Raw genomic sequence first — 21,210 nt, forward strand, 5'->3', positions numbered from 1 at the left:
GGGCTTTTGGCAGTCAGAGGTGTAGGCCGTATAGTGGGGCTTTTACTATGAATGCTATGAGCAGTGCTAGACCTGATAGTATTCCTGTCCATGAGGTGGATAGGGTTGGGTGGGTTAGTTGTAGGGTTGGCAGGTGCAGGGTGCCAATTTTCACGTATAGGTGTATGATTGTGATTAGCAGGGGTAGAGAGCTTACTAGCGTGTAGAATAGCAGGTAGATGCCAGCGCTTAGGCGTTCTGGTTGGTTCCCCCATCGGGTGATTAAGATTAGGGTGGGAATGAGGGTTGCTTCAAATGAGATGTAAAATAGTGCTAGTTCTGTGGTGGAAAAGGCTAGTAGGATGAATGGCTGGACTGCGACTAAGGTTGAGATAAAGATTCGTTTGCGTTGTAGGGGTTCTTGTTGCAGGTGGTTTTGGCTTGCTATGATTATGAGTGGGAGTAGTCAGCAGGATAGTACTAGGAGGGGGGATGAGATTTGGTCAATTCCTGTTCAGTTGGATAAAAATTTGTAGGGGTAGTAGGTTGGGATTAATCGCTGTAGGCTTAGGGCAGCGATTAGGAGGCTGTATAAGGTGGTGTTAGTCCATAGAAATTTTGGTGGAGACAGCAGGGCTGTTGGAAGAAGTATGATTGTGGGTAGGATGATTTTTAGCATTGCAGGAGGTTTAGGTTGTGTAGATGGTCGGAGCCATGTGTGCGGGTGGAGGCTACTAGGATGGCCAGGCCTGTGCCCGCCTCACACGCTGAGAAGGTTAGCATGAGAATTGGTACCATGGTGAATGAGGAGACTTGGTTTTCGATGGATCATATTGATAGGCCTACGAATATCGATAATATTATGCTTTCAAGGCGTAGTAGGGCGGATACTAGGTGGGTTCGGTGGAAGGCTAGTCCTAGTCCGCTGAAAATGAAGGCTGAGTAGAAGCTTAAATGTAGGGGCGACATAAGAAAGTTACAGGGTTGGCTGTAATCTGCTGGGTCGAAACCAGCTATCTTTTTGGTTAGACTAACTTTCTGTTATTCTGCTCATTCTAGGCCCCCTTGAATTCACTCGTAGGCCAGTCCGAGTGTTAGGAGAAGGAGGATCACTACAGTTCAGGTGAGGGTCATTAGGGGGGATTGGAGTTGGACGGCTCATGGCAGGGGGAGTAGGAGGGCGATTTCTAGGTCGAATAGGACGAACAGGATGGCTACTGAGGAAGAATCGGACTGAGAATGGTAATCGAGCAGATCCAAGTGGGTCGAATCCACATTCGTACGGTGAGAGTTTCTCTGAGTCGGGGTTTATTTGGGCGAGTCAGAAGTTTAATGCGGTTAGGGCGGCGCTTAGGATTGATGATAGGGCGAATATGAACATGAGTGCGTTCATTGCTCTCCTCTGGGTTTATACCAGATTCTAGAGATTGGAAGTCAATTGTAATTAATATACTAGAAGAGCAAGATCCTCATCAGTAGATGGTTATGTAGAGGAATAGTCAGATGACGTCTACGAAGTGTCAGTATCAGGCTGCTGCCTCGAATCCGAAGTGGTGGTCTGATGTAAAGTGGAACTTGATCAGTCGGAAGAGGCAGACGGTCAGGAAGGAGGATCCGATGATTACGTGGAGTCCGTGGAATCCAGTGGCAACGAAGAAGGTAGATCCGTAGACGCTATCGGCGATTGAGAATGGGGCTTCGTGGTATTCTATTGCTTGTAGGGCTGTGAAGTAGAATCCCAGGAGGATCGTTAGGGTTAGGGCGTGGATGGCGTGTTTTCGGTTTCCTTCTGTGATGCTGTGATGGGCTCACGTTACGGTAACGCCTGAGGCTAGTAGGATGGCTGTGTTTAGTAGGGGGACTTCTATCGGGTTGAGTGGTTTAATTCCTGTTGGGGGTCATTGGCCTCCTAGTTCTGGGGTTGGGGCCAGGCTCGAGTGGAAGAACGCTCAGAAGAACCCTAAGAAGAAGAATGCTTCGGATGTGATGAAAAGGATTATGCCGTATCGTAGGCCTTTTTGGACTGTGGGAGTGTGATGGCCTTGGAAGGTGCTTTCTCGTACAATGTCTCGTCATCATTGGAGTATTACTAGGAGTATTGAGATGAGGCCTAGGGTTAGTAGTATGGATGAGTTGTAGTGGAATCACATGATTAATCCTGAGGTTGTGAGTAGGGCGGCGGCTGCCCCGAAGATTGGTCAAGGGCTTGGGTCAACTATGTGGTATGAGTGTGCTTGGTGTGCCATTAGATGTTTTCTTGTAAGTATAGGCTTAGAAGGAGCACGAAGACGTAGGCCTGGATTATGGCTACTGCTACTTCTAGGATGGTTAGGAGTAGTAGGATGATTATTGTTAGGATGGATACTGCAGGAAGGGTGGGTATTAATGCAATGGAGGCTGTAGAGATGAGTTGGATGAGTAAGTGTCCTGCTGTAAGGTTGGCTGTAAGGCGGACTCCGAGGGCTAGGGGGCGGATTAGTAGGCTGGTTGTTTCGATCAGGATTAGTGCGGGGATTAGGGGTGTAGGGGTACCTTCGGGTAATAGGTGGGCTAAAGAGGCTGATGGTTGGTTTCGTAGGCCTGTTAGTAGTGTGGCGAGCCATAGTGGGAAGGCTAGGGCTATGTTCATAGATAGTTGGGTGGTTGGGGTGAATGTATATGGAAGGAGGCCTAGAAGGTTGATTGTAAGAAGTATGATTATTAGGGATGTAAATATTATGGCTCATTTGTGGCCATTTTTGTTGAGTGGGACTATTAGTTGTTTTGTGATTAGGTGAAGGAGTCATGTTTGGATAGTAGAAAGGCGGTTGTTGATTCATCGGTTGTTTGGGGACGGGAATAGTAGGGCTGGGAAGAGTAGGGATAGTAGGATTAAGGGGATGCCGAATAGATTGGGGCTGGAAAATTGGTCAAAGAAGCTTAGGTTCATGGTCAGGATCATGGTGTGGGTTTGGTAGTGAGGGAGGTCTTATTTGATGGGGGGTTGGTTGTGGTGAAGGCTAGTAGTTTTGGTTGGATGAGGAGTGCTAGGGTTAATCAGGTTATAATTATGATTGAAAATCATGGTGCGGGGTTAAGCTGTGGCATATCATTAAGGAGGGGGAAGTCCCTCTTTGGCTAGCTTAAAAGGCTAGTGCTGTTGCATAGCTTCTTAATGATTAGGATGATGATAGAAGGGACGATCAGGCCTCGAAATGTGGGAGTGGGGTTGATTCTACTACAATGGGTATGTAGCTGTGATTAGCCCCGCAAATTTCTGAGCATTGTCCGTAAAAAATCCCAGGCCGGGTGGTAATGAATGAAGTTTGGTTTAGTCGGCCTGGGATTGCGTCTGTTTTAACTCCGAGCGTTGGGACTGCTCAGGAGTGGAGTACGTCTCCTGCAGTAATGATTACGCGGATGGGGGATTCTATTGGGATAACTACGCGGTGGTCAACTTCTAGCAGTCGGAAGTGGCCGTTGGGTAAGTCTGGGGTGGGCACTATGTAGGAGTCGAATGATAGGTCTTTGAAGTCTGTGTATTCGTAGCTTCAGTATCATTGGTGGCCGATGGCTTTTAGGGTGAGGTCTGGTTCGTCGATTTCGTCCATTATGTAGAGGATTTGTAGGGATGGGAGGGCGAGGAGTACCAGGACGATAGCAGGTAGGATTGTCCAGATCAGCTCTACTTCTTGGGCGTCTACAGCATTGGACGAGAGTTTTTCTGTTAGTATGTGGGCTAAAAGGTAGAGAACTAGGCTGCAGATAGCTAGGGCAACGATTAGGGCGTGGTCGTGGAATTCAACGAGTTCTTCTATGATGGGTGATGAGGCGTCTTGGAATCCTAGTTGGGAGTGGTTGGCCACATGAGATGTACAGGATTTTTACCTGTGATTTAGTCTTGACAAGGCTATGTAATTGGTTTACTAACGTCTCATAAGAAAGAAGCATGAGCGGTTAACCTCCTGGGAGACCCAGAAAACTTCACCCCAGCAAACCCGCTAGTAACCCCACCACACATCAAGCCAGAATGATACTTCCTATTCGCCTACGCCATCCTACGTTCAATCCCAAATAAACTAGGAGGCGTATTAGCACTGGCCACCTCCGTACTGATCCTATTCCTAATCCCATTCCTGCACAAATCAAAACAACGAGCAATAACATTCCGACCACTCTCCCAGCTCCTATTCTGAGTACTAGTCGCCGACCTCCTCGTCCTAACATGAGTAGGAAGCCAACCCGTCGAACACCCATTCATCATCATCGGCCAACTCGCTTCAATCGCCTACTTCACTATCCTCCTATTTCTCCTCCCCGCCGCAAGCGCCCTAGAAAACAAAATACTCAACTGCTAAATACTCTAATAGTTTATAAAAACATTGGTCTTGTAAACCAAAGATTGAAGACTTACCACTTCTTAGAGTACCCCAAACTCAGAAAAAAAGGACTCAAACCTTTATCTCCAGCTCCCAAAGCTGGCATTTTCAATAAACTATTCTCTGACCCTAACCCCTAAACCGCCCGAATAGCACCCCGCGACAACCCCCGCACAAGCTCCAATACAACAAACAAAGTCAACAACAGCCCCCAACCCGCCACTAAAAACATCCCTGCCCCATGTGAATAAAACATGGAAACTCCACTAAAATCCGACCGAACAACAAACACCCCAACATTATTCACAGTAGAAACCCCGAACTTCCAAGCCCCCATAAACCCCCCAAACACCAACCCCCCAAAAACAATTGCCACAAACGCTACTGCACATCCAATCACCCGTCAATCCCCCCAAGCCCCAGGGAAAGGCTCCGCTGCTAAAGCTACTGAATAAACAAACACCACCAGCATACCCCCCAAATACACCATAAACAGCACTAAAGCCACGAACGAAACCCCAAGGCCCAGCAACCACCCGCACCCCGCCACAGACGCTAACACCAAACCAACAACCCCATAATACGGCGAAGGATTCGACGCCACACCCAAAACACCCACCGCAAAGCAAATCCCTAAAAAAAACATAAAATAAGTCATTATTCCTGCCCGGACACTACCCGAGGCCTGCGGCTCGAAAAGCCGCCATTGTTCTCAACTACAGGAACTAACCGCAAGCCCCCAATAATTCTACCCCATCTATGCCATTATGCTTAACCCCCCCCCCCTCCCCCCCCGAGGCGGGGGTATTTGGTTATGCATATTCGTGCATAAATTTATATACCCCATATACATACATACTATAGTACCAGTAATATACATTATATACGGACTATCTTATAAGCAGGTGCTAAACCCATACATGTACACGGCCATTAAACCCTTAAACACACTCCTACCAAACCACCCGGCATGAATGTTCTAGGACCATACCGCACAACACCCAATACAACTCCACTCAAGCGCATAACAAGACCCCATTTTAATGAATGCTCACAGGACATGCTCCAACAACAACTCTCCACCACATATCTCATGCAGTTCGTATCAGACGGATTTATTAATCGTACTCCTCACGTGAAATCAGCAACCCGTTGCACATAATGTCCGGTATGACTAGCTTCAGGCCCATACGTTCCCCCTAAACCCCTCGCCCTCCTCACATTTTTGCGCCTCTGGTTCCTCGGTCAGGGCCATCCATTGGGTTCACTCACCCCTCCTTGCCCTTCAAAGTGGCATCTGTGAGTACTTTCACCTTCTCAATGCGTAATCGCGGCATGTTCCAGCTTTTTGGCGCCTCTGGTTCCTCTTATTTTTTCCGGGGTTACCTCACAGGTGGCTATTCCCAGTGATCTCGGGGGTCCCACAATCTAAGCCTGGACACACCTGCCTCACGGCCTATCCTATATTTCAAGGGTCCCTCGATGAGACGGTTGGCGTATATGGGGAATCATCCTGACACTGATGCACTTTGACCACATTCAGTTAATGTTACCTCCACCCTCCGGGTTAAATGGGGCTATTGGATGAATGCTTGTTGGACATAGCACAAAACAACAAATCATTAAGCGCAACCCCTGCGCTTCACAAACTAAACCAGTAAACTTTCGCTAACCACCATGTAGCATAAACCTTCATCGCCCAATCCCAGCAAACTACCTCTAAAACTCCATTAATCATCCCTTCCATGACATCATCGGAACGATGTACATATACACACAAACACATACAAAATAACTTAAACTTATTAGAGAAACTCCAGTACTAAAAATAGTAAACACAAGCAATAATTTCATATACTTCACTCTCACTCACCACTCAACTATCAGCTAACCACACCCCCGTCCACATAGCTTAACACAAAGCATGGCACTGAAGTTGCCAAGATGGCATAAAACATGCCTGCGGACAAAAGACTTAGTCCTAACCTTACGGTTGGTTTTTGCTAAATATATACATGCAAGTATCCGCGCCCCAGTGTAAACGCCCTCGACCACCTACCCCCATACAGGCCTTGAGGAGCGGGTATCAGGCACACCCAAGTAGTAGCCCAAGACGCCTCGCTAAGCCACGCCCCCACGGGTATTCAGCAGTAATTAACATTAAGCAATGAGTGCAAACTTGACTTAGTTATAGCAACAGCCTAACTTCAAGGGTTGGTAAATCTTGTGCCAGCCACCGCGGTCATACAAGAAACCCAAATCAACCGTCCTATTGACACGGCGTAAAGAGTGGTAAAATGCCTATCCTAGCTAACTAAGATCAAAATGCAACTGAGCTGTCATAAGCCCAAGATGCACCTAAACACACCATTAAGATGATCTTAGGAACTAACGACTGATTTAAACCCACGAAAGCCAGGGCCCAAACTGGGATTAGACACCCCACTATGCCTGGCCCTAAATCTTGATACTTACTTTACCGAAGTATCCGCCAGAGAACTACGAGCACAAACGCTTAAAACTCTAAGGACTTGGCGGTGCCCCAAACCCACCTAGAGGAGCCTGTTCTACAATCGATAATCCCCGAATAACCCAACCACCCCTTGCCAACACAGCCTACATACCGCCGTCGCCAGCCCACCTCGAATGAGAGCACAACAGTGGACACAATAGCACCCCGCTAATAAGACAGGTCAAGGTATAGCCTATGGAGTGGAAGAAATGGGCTACATTCCCCATTCATAGGGCACACGGAAAGAAGCGTGAAACCACTTCTGGAAGGCGGATTTAGCAGTAAAGTGGGACAATAGAGCCTACTTTAAGCCGGCCCTGGGGCACGTACATACCGCCCGTCACCCTCCTCAAAAGCCACATCCCACATAACTAATACCATAAATACGCTGAAGATGAGGTAAGTCGTAACAAGGTAAGTGTACCGGAAGGTGTACTTAGAATATCAAGACGTAGCTATAACACCAAAGCACTCAGCTTACACCTGAAAGATATCTACTAGACCGGATCGTCTTGAAGCCCCCCCTCTAGCTCAACCACACAAATAGTACACCAAAACTAAAGAATTTACTAAACTAATTAAACTAAAGCATTTTACAGTCTTAGTATAGGCGATAGAAAAGACACTTAGACGCGATAGAGACCCCAGTACCGTAAGGGAAAGATGAAATAGCAGTGAAACAATCAAAGCGACAGACAGCAAAGATCAACCCTTGTACCTTTTGCATCATGGTTTAGCGAGAACAACCAAGCAAAGTGAACTAAAGTTTGCCCCCCCGAAACCCAAGCGAGCTACTTTCAAGCAGTTAAAGAGAGCGAACCCGTCTCTGTTGCAAAAGAGTGGGATGACTTGTCAGTAGAGGTGAAAAGCCAACCGAGCTGGGTGATAGCTGGTTACCTGTGAAACGAATCTAAGTTCCCCCTTAATCCTCCCTACCGGACATCCTGAACCCTAATGAGATGATTAAGAGCTATTTAATGGAGGGACAGCTCCATTAAAAAAGGACACAACCTCGACTAGCGGATAATTCTTACTACTGATCCTACCGTGGGCCCTAAAGCAGCCATCAAAAAAGAGTGCGTCAAAGCTCCACCACCTAAAAATACCAAAATAAGATGATTCCCTTATCACAAACAGGTCAACCTATGAATATAGGAGAATTAATGCTAAAATAAGTAACTCAGGGCCACACCCCTCTAACGGCGCAAGCTTACATAGAAACATTATTAACAGACCTAGACAGATACAAAAACCCCTACAAGACCACGTATTAACTAACCCTGTTAACCCGACTCAGGAGCGCCTATAAGAGCGATTAAAATCTGTGAAAGGAACTCGGCAAATTAATAAGGCCCGACTGTTTACCAAAAACATAGCCTTCAGCAAATTAAACAAGTATTGAAGGTGATGCCTGCCCGGTGACTTAGGTTTAACGGCCGCGGTATCCTAACCGTGCAAAGGTAGCGCAATCAATTGTCCCATAAATCGAGACTTGTATGAATGGCTAAACGAGGTCTTAACTGTCTCTCACAGATAATCAGTGAAATTGATCTCCCCGTGCAAAAGCGGGGATGTGAACATAAGACGAGAAGACCCTGTGGAACTTAAAAATCAACGACCACCGCGAATCCTCAATCAACCCCACTGGGGCCACTACCATCGCAGAGCCTGGTCGATATTTTTCGGTTGGGGCGACCTTGGAGGAGAACAAATCCTCCAAAAACAAGACCATACCTCTTTACCTAGAGCTACCCCTCAAAGTGCTAACAGTGACCAGACCCAATATAATTGATTAATGGACCAAGCTACCCCAGGGATAACAGCGCAATCCCCCTCAAGAGCCCATATCGACAGGGGGGTTTACGACCTCGATGTTGGATCAGGACATCCTAATGGTGCAGCCGCTATTAAGGGTTCGTTTGTTCAACGATTAACAGTCCTACGTGATCTGAGTTCAGACCGGAGCAATCCAGGTCGGTTTCTATCTATGACACACTCTCCCCAGTACGAAAGGACCGGGAAAGTGGGGCCAATACCACAAGCACGCCCCCCCCCTCTAAGCAGTGAAACCAACTAAACCGTGAAGAGGGCCTTCCCCCACCACTTTCAATCCTAGAAAAGGACCAGCTAGAGTGGCAGAGCCCGGCAAGTGCAGAAGGCTTAAGCCCTTTCCCCAGAGGTTCAAATCCTCTCCCTAGCTTCACCCATAATTCAAATAACAACACTAAGCTGCCTCGTTATATCCCTCCTATACATCATCCCAATCCTGATTGCCGTAGCCTTCCTAACCCTAGTAGAACGGAAAATCCTAAGCTACATACAATCCCGCAAAGGCCCTAACGTTGTCGGGCCTTTTGGCCTACTTCAACCATTTGCGGACGGACTGAAACTATTTACCAAAGAGCCCATCCGACCCTCTACCTCTTCCCCACTTCTATTCATTCTGATACCAATACTAGCCCTTGTCCTAGCCCTCACCACTTGAGCACCACTACCACTCCCATTTCCCCTAGCAGATCTAAACCTCGGAGTTCTCTTCCTAATAGCCATGTCAAGCCTAGCCGTCTACTCAGTCCTATGATCAGGCTGAGCCTCGAACTCAAAATACGCACTAATCGGAGCCCTACGGGCAGTAGCACAGACCATTTCATACGAAGTGACACTGGCCATAATCCTGCTATCAATAATCATACTAAGCGGAAGCTACACACTCAGCTCCTTTGCCATCGCACAGGAGCCTCTATACTTCATTTTCTCCTCATGACCCCTAGCAATAATATGATACGTATCCACCCTAGCAGAGACAAACCGAGCTCCTTTTGACCTCACAGAGGGTGAATCTGAGCTAGTCTCAGGGTTTAACGTTGAATACGCCGCAGGACCCTTCGCCTTATTCTTCCTAGCTGAATATGCGAACATTATGCTAATAAATACACTTACAGCCATCATATTCCTAAACCCAAGCGCCCTAGGGCCACCCACAGAACTATTCCCCGTCATCCTAGCCACAAAAGTCCTCCTACTATCTTCTGGTTTCTTATGGGTCCGAGCTTCATACCCACGATTCCGATATGACCAACTAATGCACCTACTATGAAAAAACTTCCTACCCCTCACACTAGCTCTGTGCCTCTGACACATCAGCATACCTATCTGCTATGCAGGCCTACCTCCTTACATAAGGAAATGTGCCTGAACTACAAAGGGTCACTATGATAAAGTGAACATAGAGGTATAACAGCCCTCTCATTTCCTGTTGACCTTAGAAAAGTAGGAATTGAACCCACACAAGAGAAATCAAAATTCTCCATACTTCCCTTATATTATTTTCTAGTAGAGTCAGCTAATCAAGCTATCGGGCCCATACCCCGAAAATGATGGTTTAACCCCCTCCTCTACTAATGAACCCTTACGCGACCCCAATCATAACCTTCAGCCTCATCTTGGGCACCACAATCACAATTTCCAGCAACCACTGAGTTCTGGCCTGGACAGGACTGGAGATCAACACACTAGCCATCATTCCCCTAATTGCCAAATCCCACCACCCACGAGCAGTAGAAGCCGCAACGAAATACTTCCTAACCCAAGCAGCTGCTTCCGCCCTGGTCCTATTCTCTAGCATAACCAATGCCTGAGTCACCGGCCAATGAGACATCACACAAATAAACCACCCAACCTCCTGTCTACTACTGACAGCAGCAATCGCTATTAAACTGGGCCTAGTGCCATTTCACTTCTGATTCCCAGAAGTACTACAAGGATCGCCACTAATAACAGCCCTGCTACTCTCGACCCTCATAAAATTCCCCCCACTAACCCTGCTCCTACTAACATCCAAATCCCTCGACCCAGCTCTACTCACCGCCATGGCCCTAGCCTCAACAGCACTAGGAGGCTGAATAGGACTGAACCAAACACAAACACGCAAAATCCTAGCCTTCTCGTCCATCTCCCACTTAGGCTGAATCACCATCATCCTAGTTTACAGCCCCAAATTGGCCTTACTTACCTTCTACCTATACACAATCATAACATCAGCCGTATTCCTAGCCCTTAACAAAATCAAAGCCCTTAACCTATCCATGATCACAACCTCATGAACAAAAACCCCAGTGCTAAACGCCACCCTAATACTAGTACTTTTATCCCTAGCAGGCCTCCCCCCATTAACAGGCTTTATACCAAAGTGACTTATCATCCAAGAACTAACTAAACAGGAAATAACACCAGCAGCCATGGCAATTGCCATGCTATCACTGCTCAGCCTCTTCTTCTACCTACGCCTCGCATACCACTCAACAATTACCCTTCCCCCCAACTCCTCTAACCACATAAAACAATGATACACTAGCAAAGCCCCAAGCACACCTACTGCGGTCCTTGCCTCACTATCAATCCTCTTACTTCCCCTGTCCCCAATAATACATGCCATTGTCTAGAAACTTAGGATAACACCCCAAACCGAAGGCCTTCAAAGCCTTAAATAAGAGTTAAACCCTCTTAGTTTCTGCACATTAAGACTTACAGAATATTAACCTGTATCTTCTGAATGCAAGTCAGATGCTTTAATTAAGCTAAAGCCTCCCTAGACAGATGGGCTTCGATCCCACAAAACTCTAGTTAACAGCTAAATGCCTAAACCAATTGGCTTCTGCCTACAAAGACCCTGACGCACCCTAGTGCGCATCGATGAGCTTGCAACTCAACATGAATTTCACTACAGAGCCGATAAGAAGAGGAATTAAACCTCTGTAAAAAGGACTACAGCCTAACGCTTCAACACTCAGCCATCTTACCCGTCACCTTCATCAACCGATGACTATTTTCCACTAACCATAAGGATATTGGCACCCTGTACCTCATCTTCGGGGCATGAGCAGGAATAGTCGGCACCGCACTCAGCCTATTAATCCGCGCAGAACTAGGACAACCAGGAACTCTCCTAGGCGACGACCAAATTTACAATGTAATCGTTACCGCTCACGCCTTTGTAATAAGCTTCTTTATAGTCATACCCATCATGATCGGAGGATTCGGCAACTGATTAGTCCCCCTCATAATCGGTGCCCCCGACATAGCATTCCCGCGAATAAACAACATAAGCTTTTGACTCCTCCCCCCATCATTCCTCCTCCTACTAGCCTCATCCACTGTAGAAGCTGGCGCCGGCACAGGCTGAACTGTCTACCCTCCCCTAGCAGGTAACCTTGCCCACGCCGGAGCTTCAGTAGACCTGGCTATCTTCTCACTCCACTTAGCCGGTATCTCCTCCATCCTTGGGGCCATCAACTTTATCACCACAGCCATCAACATAAAACCCCCCGCACTCTCACAATACCAAACCCCACTATTTGTCTGATCCGTACTAATTACCGCCATCCTACTCCTTCTATCACTCCCCGTACTCGCCGCCGGTATTACAATATTACTAACTGATCGAAACCTAAACACCACATTCTTCGACCCCGCTGGAGGAGGAGACCCAATCCTGTACCAACACCTATTCTGATTCTTCGGACACCCAGAAGTCTATATTCTGATCCTACCGGGGTTTGGAATCATCTCACACGTAGTCACGTACTACTCAGGCAAAAAGGAGCCCTTCGGCTACATGGGAATAGTCTGAGCCATACTATCCATCGGCTTCCTAGGATTCATCGTCTGAGCTCACCACATGTTTACAGTAGGAATAGACGTTGATACCCGAGCCTACTTTACATCAGCCACTATAATCATTGCCATCCCTACCGGAATCAAAGTATTTAGCTGACTAGCCACCCTGCACGGAGGAACAATCAAATGAGACCCCCCCAATACTATGAGCTCTAGGATTTATCTTCCTATTTACCATCGGAGGATTAACAGGAATCGTTCTTGCAAACTCTTCCCTAGACATCGCCCTGCACGACACGTACTACGTAGTTGCCCACTTCCACTACGTCCTATCCATAGGCGCCGTCTTTGCCATTCTAGCAGGATTTACTCACTGATTCCCACTACTCACTGGGTTTACCCTACACCAAACATGAGCAAAAGCCCACTTCGGGGTAATATTTACAGGAGTAAACCTAACGTTCTTCCCCCAGCACTTCCTAGGCCTAGCAGGAATACCCCGACGATACTCGGACTATCCCGACGCCTACACACTATGAAACACCATTTCCTCCATCGGCTCCCTAATCTCAATAGTAGCCGTAATCATACTAATATTCATCATCTGAGAAGCCTTTCCGGCCAAACGAAAAGTCCTACAACCAGAACTAACTACCACAAACGTTGAATGAATCCACGGCTGCCCTCCCCCATACCATACTTTCGAGGAACCGGCCTTCGTCCAAGTACAAGAAAGGAAGGAATCGAACCCTCACATGCTGGTTTCAAGCCAACTGCATTAACCGCTCATGCTTCTTTCTTATGAGACGTTAGTAAACCAATTACATAGCCTTGTCAAGACTAAATCACAGGTAAAAATCCTGTACATCTCATGTGGCCAACCACTCCCAACTAGGATTCCAAGACGCCTCATCACCCATCATAGAAGAACTCGTTGAATTCCACGACCACGCCCTAATCGTTGCCCTAGCTATCTGCAGCCTAGTTCTCTACCTTTTAGCCCACATACTAACAGAAAAACTCTCGTCCAATGCTGTAGACGCCCAAGAAGTAGAGCTGATCTGGACAATCCTACCTGCTATCGTCCTGGTACTCCTCGCCCTCCCATCCCTACAAATCCTCTACATAATGGACAAAATCGATGAACCAGACCTCACCCTAAAAGCCATCGGCCACCAATGATACTGAAGCTACGAATACACAGACTTCAAAGACCTATCCTTCGACTCCTACATAGTGCCCACCCCAGACTTACCCAACGGCCACTTCCGACTGCTAGAAGTTGACCACCGCGTAGTTATCCCAATAGAATCCCCCATCCGCGTGATCATTACTGCAGGAGACGTACTCCACTCCTGAGCAGTCCCAACGCTCGGAGTTAAAACAGACGCAATCCCAGGCCGACTAAACCAAACTTCATTCATTACCACCCGGCCTGGGATTTTTTACGGACAATGCTCAGAAATTTGCGGGGCTAATCACAGCTACATACCCATTGTAGTAGAATCAACCCCACTCCCACATTTCGAGGCCTGATCGTCCCTTCTATCATCATCCTAATCATTAAGAAGCTATGCAACAGCACTTGCCTTTTAAGCTAGCCAAAGAGGGACTTCCCCCTCCTTAATGATATGCCACAGCTTAACCCCGCACCATGATTTTCAATCATAATTATAACCTGATTAACCCTAGCACTCCTCATCCAACCAAAACTACTAGCCTTCACCACAACCAACCCCCCATCAAATAAGACCTCCCTCACTACCAAACCCACACCATGATCCTGACCATGAACCTAAGCTTCTTTGACCAATTTTCCAGCCCCAATCTATTCGGCATCCCCTTAATCCTACTATCCCTACTCTTCCCAGCCCTACTATTCCCGTCCCCAAACAACCGATGAATCAACAACCGCCTTTCTACTATCCAAACATGACTCCTTCACCTAATCACAAAACAACTAATAGTCCCACTCAACAAAAATGGCCACAAATGAGCCATAATATTTACATCCCTAATAATCATACTTCTTACAATCAACCTTCTAGGCCTCCTTCCATATACATTCACCCCAACCACCCAACTATCTATGAACATAGCCCTAGCCTTCCCACTATGGCTCGCCACACTACTAACAGGCCTACGAAACCAACCATCAGCCTCTTTAGACCACCTATTACCCGAAGGTACCCCTACACCCCTAATCCCCGCACTAATCCTGATCGAAACAACCAGCCTACTAATCCGCCCCCTAGCCCTCGGAGTCCGCCTTACAGCCAACCTTACAGCAGGACACTTACTCATCCAACTCATCTCTACAGCCTCCATTGCATTAATACCCACCCTTCCTGCAGTATCCATCCTAACAATAATCATCCTACTACTCCTAACCATCCTAGAAGTAGCAGTAGCCATAATCCAGGCCTACGTCTTCGTGCTCCTTCTAAGCCTATACTTACAAGAAAACATCTAATGGCACACCAAGCACACTCATACCACATAGTTGACCCAAGCCCTTGACCAATCTTCGGGGCAGCCGCCGCCCTACTCACAACCTCAGGATTAATCATGTGATTCCACTACAACTCATCCATACTACTAACCCTAGGCCTCATCTCAATACTCCTAGTAATACTCCAATGATGACGAGACATTGTACGAGAAAGCACCTTCCAAGGCCATCACACTCCCACAGTCCAAAAAGGCCTACGATACGGCATAATCCTTTTCATCACATCCGAAGCATTCTTCTTCTTAGGGTTCTTCTGAGCGTTCTTCCACTCGAGCCTGGCCCCAACCCCAGAACTAGGAGGCCAATGACCCCCAACAGGAATTAAACCACTCAACCCGATAGAAGTCCCCCTACTAAACACAGCCATCCTACTAGCCTCAGGCGTTACCGTAACGTGAGCCCATCACAGCATCACAGAAGGAAACCGAAAACACGCCATCCACGCCCTAACCCTAACGATCCTCCTGGGATTCTACTTCACAGCCCTACAAGCAATAGAATACCACGAAGCCCCATTCTCAATCGCCGATAGCGTCTACGGATCTACCTTCTTCGTTGCCACTGGATTCCACGGACTCCACGTAATCATCGGATCCTCCTTCCTGACCGTCTGCCTCTTCCGACTGATCAAGTTCCACTTTACATCAGACCACCACTTCGGATTCGAGGCAGCAGCCTGATACTGACACTTCGTAGACGTCATCTGACTATTCCTCTACATAACCATCTACTGATGAGGATCTTGCTCTTCTAGTATATTAATTACAATTGACTTCCAATCTCTAGAATCTGGTATAAACCCAGAGGAGAGCAATGAACGCACTCATGTTCATATTCGCCCTATCATCAATCCTAAGCGCCGCCCTAACCGCATTAAACTTCTGACTCGCCCAAATAAACCCCGACTCAGAGAAACTCTCACCGTACGAATGTGGATTCGACCCACTTGGATCTGCTCGATTACCATTCTCAGTCCGATTCTTCCTCAGTAGCCATCCTGTTCGTCCTATTTGACCTAGAAATCGCCCTCCTACTCCCCCTGCCATGAGCCGTCCAACTCCAATCCCCCCTAATGACCCTCACCTGAACTGTAGTGATCCTCCTTCTCCTAACACTCGGACTGGCCTACGAGTGAATTCAAGGGGGCCTAGAATGAGCAGAATAACAGAAAGTTAGTCTAACCAAAAAGATAGCTGGTTTCGACCCAGCAGATTACAGCCAACCCTGTAACTTTCTTATGTCGCCCCTACATTTAAGCTTCTACTCAGCCTTCATTTTCAGCGGACTAGGACTAGCCTTCCACCGAACCCACCTAGTATCCGCCCTACTATGCCTTGAAAGCATAATATTATCGATATTCGTAGGCCTATCAATATGATCCATCGAAAACCAAGTCTCCTCATTCACCATGGTACCAATTCTCATGCTAACCTTCTCAGCGTGTGAGGCGGGCACAGGCCTGGCCATCCTAGTAGCCTCCACCCGCACACATGGCTCCGACCATCTACACAACCTAAACCTCCTGCAATGCTAAAAATCATCCTACCCACAATCATACTTCTTCCAACAGCCCTGCTGTCTCCACCAAAATTTCTATGGACTAACACCACCTTATACAGCCTCCTAATCGCTGCCCTAAGCCTACAGTGATTAATCCCAACCTACTACCCCTACAAATTTTTATCCAACTGAACAGGAATTGACCAAATCTCATCCCCCCTCCTAGTACTATCCTGCTGACTACTCCCACTCATAATCATAGCAAGCCAAAACCACCTGCAACAAGAACCCCTACAACGCAAACGAATCTTTATCTCAACCTTAGTCGCAGTCCAGCCATTCATCCTACTAGCCTTTTCCACCACAGAACTAGCACTATTTTACATCTCATTTGAAGCAACCCTCATTCCCACCCTAATCTTAATCACCCGATGGGGGAACCAACCAGAACGCCTAAGCGCTGGCATCTACCTGCTATTCTACACGCCAGTAAGCTCTCTACCCCTGCTAATCACAATCATACACCTATACGTGAAAATTGGCACCCTGCACCTGCCAACCCTACAACTAACCCACCCAACCCTATCCACCTCATGGACAGGAATACTATCAGGTCTAGCACTGCTCATAGCATTCATAGTAAAAGCCCCACTATACGGCCTACACCTCTGACTGCCAAAAGCCCACGTAGAAGCACCCATCGCAGGCTCAATACTCCTCGCCGCCCTACTACTAAAGCTAGGAGGATACGGAATTATACGAGTCACTCTATTTATGGGCCCACTGTCCAACCTCCTGCACTACCCCTTCCTAACCCTGGCCCTATGAGGCGCCCTAATGACTAGCTCAATCTGCCTACGACAGACAGACCTAAAATCACTAATCGCTTATTCATCCGTTAGCCACATAGGCCTAGTTATCGCCGCAGGAATAATCCAAACCCACTGATCATTCTCAGGGGCAATGATCCTAATAATTTCCCATGGACTAACTTCCTCCATACTATTCTGCCTAGCCAACACAAACTATGAACGTACGCACAGCCGAATTCTACTACTCACACGAGGCCTACAACCTCTCCTACCACTCATAGCTACCTGATGATTGCTGGCCAATCTAACAAACATAGCCTTACCCCCAACAACAAACCTCATAGCAGAGCTAACCATTATAATCACCTTATTCAACTGATCTGCCTTCACGATCATCCTAACAGGAATCGCAACCCTACTAACCGCCTCCTACACCTTATTCATACTACTAATGACCCAACGAGGCTCAATCCCCTCCCACATCACATCTATGCAAAACTCAACCACGCGAGAACACCTGCTCATAACACTCCACATTATCCCAATATTCCTCCTAATCCTCAAACCCGAACTGATCTCCGGAATCCCCTCATGCAAGTATAGTTTAAACCAAACATTAGACTGTGATTCTAAGAATAGAAGTTCAAACCTTCTTACCTGCCGAGGGGAGGGTTTAACCAACAAGAGCTGCTAACTCTTACATCTGAGCCTAAAACCTCAGCCCCCTTACTTTTAAAGGATAACAGCAATCCACTGGTCTTAGGAACCACCCATCTTGGTGCAAATCCAAGTAAAAATAGTGAACCCCACACTACTAATCAACTCCCTCACACTACTCACGCTGACAATCCTCCTAACCCCAATCATCCTGCCATTTCTATTTAAAAACTTTAAAAACACCCCACAAGCCACCACCCGCGCTGTTAAAACCGCATTCCTAATTAGCCTAGCCCCTACAACCGCATTCATCTACTCGGGAGTAGAATCTGTCACCTGCCACTGGGAGTGAAAATTCATTATAAACTTTAAAATCCCCCTGAGCCTAAAAATAGACCAATACTCAATAACATTTCTTCCAATCGCCCTATTTGTAACATGATCAATCCTACAATTCGCCATATGATACATGGCCTCAGAGCCATACGTAACAAAATTTTTCACCTACCTACTGACATTCCTAGTCGCCATACTCCTCCTAACAACCGCAAACAACATATTCCTCCTATTCGTAGGCTGGGAAGGAGTACGAATCATGTCCTTCCTTCTCATCGGCTGATGACAAGGCCGAGCAGATGCCAACACCGCCGCCCTACGAGCCGTAATCTACAACCGAATCGGAGACATCGGACTGATCCTGAGCATAGCATGACTAGCTTCAACATTCAACACCTGAGAGATCCAACAAGCCGTACACCCCCACCAAACCCCAATCCTCCCCCTCATAGGATTAATCCTCGCAGCCGCAGGAAAATCCGCCCAATTTGGACTCCACCCATGACTGCCCGCAGCAATAGAAGGCCCCACCCCAGTATCAGCCCTACTGCACTCCAGTACCATAGTAGTAGCCGGAATCTTCCTGCTCATCCGCATGCACCCCCTGCTAGCCACCAACCAGACAGCCCTAACTGCCTGCCTATGCCTAGGTGCTCTATCAACCCTATTCGCTGCCACATGCGCCCTAACCCAAAATGACATCAAAAAAATCATTGCTTTCTCAACATCCAGCCAACTAGGACTAATAATAGTCACTATCGGACTAAACCTCCCACAACTAGCCTTCCTACACATCTCAACCCATGCCTTCTTTAAAGCCATACTATTCCTATGCTCAGGGTCTATCATCCACAACCTAAACGGAGAACAAGATATCCGAAAGATAGGAGGCCTACAGAAAATACTCCCAGTCACTACTTCCTGCCTAACCATCGGAAACCTGGCGCTGATAGGAACCCCATTCCTAGCCGGATTCTACTCAAAAGACCTCATCATCGAAAGCTTAAACACATCATACCTAAATACTTGAGCCCTACTCCTAACCCTTATAGCCACAGCATTCACCGCAACCTACAGCATCCGCATAACCATCCTAGTCCAAGCTGGACAAACCCGAATCCCCCCAATAGTATCAATAAACGAAAACAACCCACTAATCACCGCCCCCCTAACCCGACTCGCCCTAGGCAGCATTACAGCAGGAATAATCATTACCTCTTTCATCACACCAACCAAAACCCCCCCAATAACCATACCCCTTATCACCAAAACCGCTGCCATCCTCATAACAATCCTAGGAATCATCCTAGGCCCCTCATGTACAGGGCCACACCCCTCTAACGGCGCAAGCTTACATAGAAACATTATTAACAGACCTAGACAGATACAAAAACCCCTACAAGACCACGTATTAACTAACCCTGTTAACCCGACTCAGGAGCGCCTATAAGAGCGATTAAAATCTGTGAAAGGAACTCGGCAAATTAATAAGGCCCGACTGTTTACCAAAAACATAGCCTTCAGCAAATTAAACAAGTATTGAAGGTGATGCCTGCCCGGTGACTTAGGTTTAACGGCCGCGGTATCCTAACCGTGCAAAGATAGCGCAATCAATTGTCCCATAAATCGAGACTTGTATGAATGGCTAAACGAGGTCTTAACTGTCTCTCACAGATAATCAGTGAAATTGATCTCCCCGTGCAAAAGCGGGGATGTGAACATAAGACGAGAAGACCCTGTGGAACTTAAAAATCAACGACCACCGCGAATCCTCAATCAACCCCACTGGGGCCACTACCATCGCAGAGCCTGGTCGATATTTTTCGGTTGGGGCGACCTTGGAGGAGAACAAATCCTCCAAAAACAAGACCATACCTCTTTACCTAGAGCTACCCCTCAAAGTGCTAACAGTGACCAGACCCAATATAATTGATTAATGGACCAAGCTACCCCAGGGATAACAGCGCAATCCCCCTCAAGAGCCCATATCGACAGGGGGGTTTACGACCTCGATGTTGGATCAGGACATCCTAATGGTGCAGCCGCTATTAAGGGTTCGTTTGTTCAACGATTAACAGTCCTACGTGATCTGAGTTCAGACCGGAGCAATCCAGGTCGGTTTCTATCTATGACACACTCTCCCCAGTACGAAAGGACCGGGAAAGTGGGGCCAATACCACAAGCACGCCCCCCCCCTCCAAGCAGTGAAACCAACTAAACCGTGAAGAGGGCCTTCCCCCACCACTTTCAATCCTAGAAAAGGACCAGCTAGAGTGGCAGAGCCCGGCAAGTGCAGAAGGCTTAAGCCCTTTCCCCAGAGGTTCAAATCCTCTCCCTAGCTTCACCCATGATTCAAATAACAACACTAAGCTGCCTCGTTATATCCCTCCTATACATCATCCCAATCCTGATTGCCGTAGCCTTCCTAACCCTAGTAGAACGGAAAATCCTAAGCTACATACAATCCCGCAAAGGCCCTAACGTTGTCGGGCCTTTTGGCCTACTTCAACCATTTGCGGACGGACTGAAACTATTTACCAAAGAGCCCATCCGACCCTCTACCTCTTCCCCACTTCTATTCATTCTGATACCAATACTAGCCCTTGTCCTAGCCCTCACCACTTGAGCACCACTACCACTCCCATTTCCCCTAGCAGATCTAAACCTCGGAGTTCTCTTCCTAATAGCCATGTCAAGCCTAGCCGTCTACTCAGTCCTATGATCAGGCTGAGCCTCGAACTCAAAATACGCACTAATCGGAGCCCTACGGGCAGTAGCACAGACCATTTCATACGAAGTGACACTGGCCATAATCCTGCTATCAATAATCATACTAAGCGGAAGCTACACACTCAGCTCCTTTGCCATCGCACAGGAGCCTCTATACTTCATTTTCTCCTCATGACCCCTAGCAATAATATGATACGT

The 21,210-nt window shown here is 47.3% G+C and overlaps 1 long non-coding RNA gene across 1 annotated transcript in view; it reads right to left on the bottom strand.

Annotated features, from left to right (window-relative positions):
• The window catches only part of LOC308187059, an 85,341-nt gene that overhangs the window by 20,239 nt on the left and 43,892 nt on the right, over positions 1–21,210 (bottom strand). Inside the window, exon 2 of the long non-coding RNA XR_013944438.1 lies at positions 3,921–4,169. This is a non-coding gene — a long non-coding RNA (uncharacterized lncRNA). The remainder of the gene's footprint in view (positions 1–3,920; positions 4,170–21,210) is intronic.

This window comes from Anser brachyrhynchus (genome assembly GCF_964034855.1).
Source record: "Anser brachyrhynchus genome assembly, contig: SCAFFOLD_94, whole genome shotgun sequence".
NCBI lineage: Eukaryota > Metazoa > Chordata > Aves > Anseriformes > Anatidae > Anser > Anser brachyrhynchus.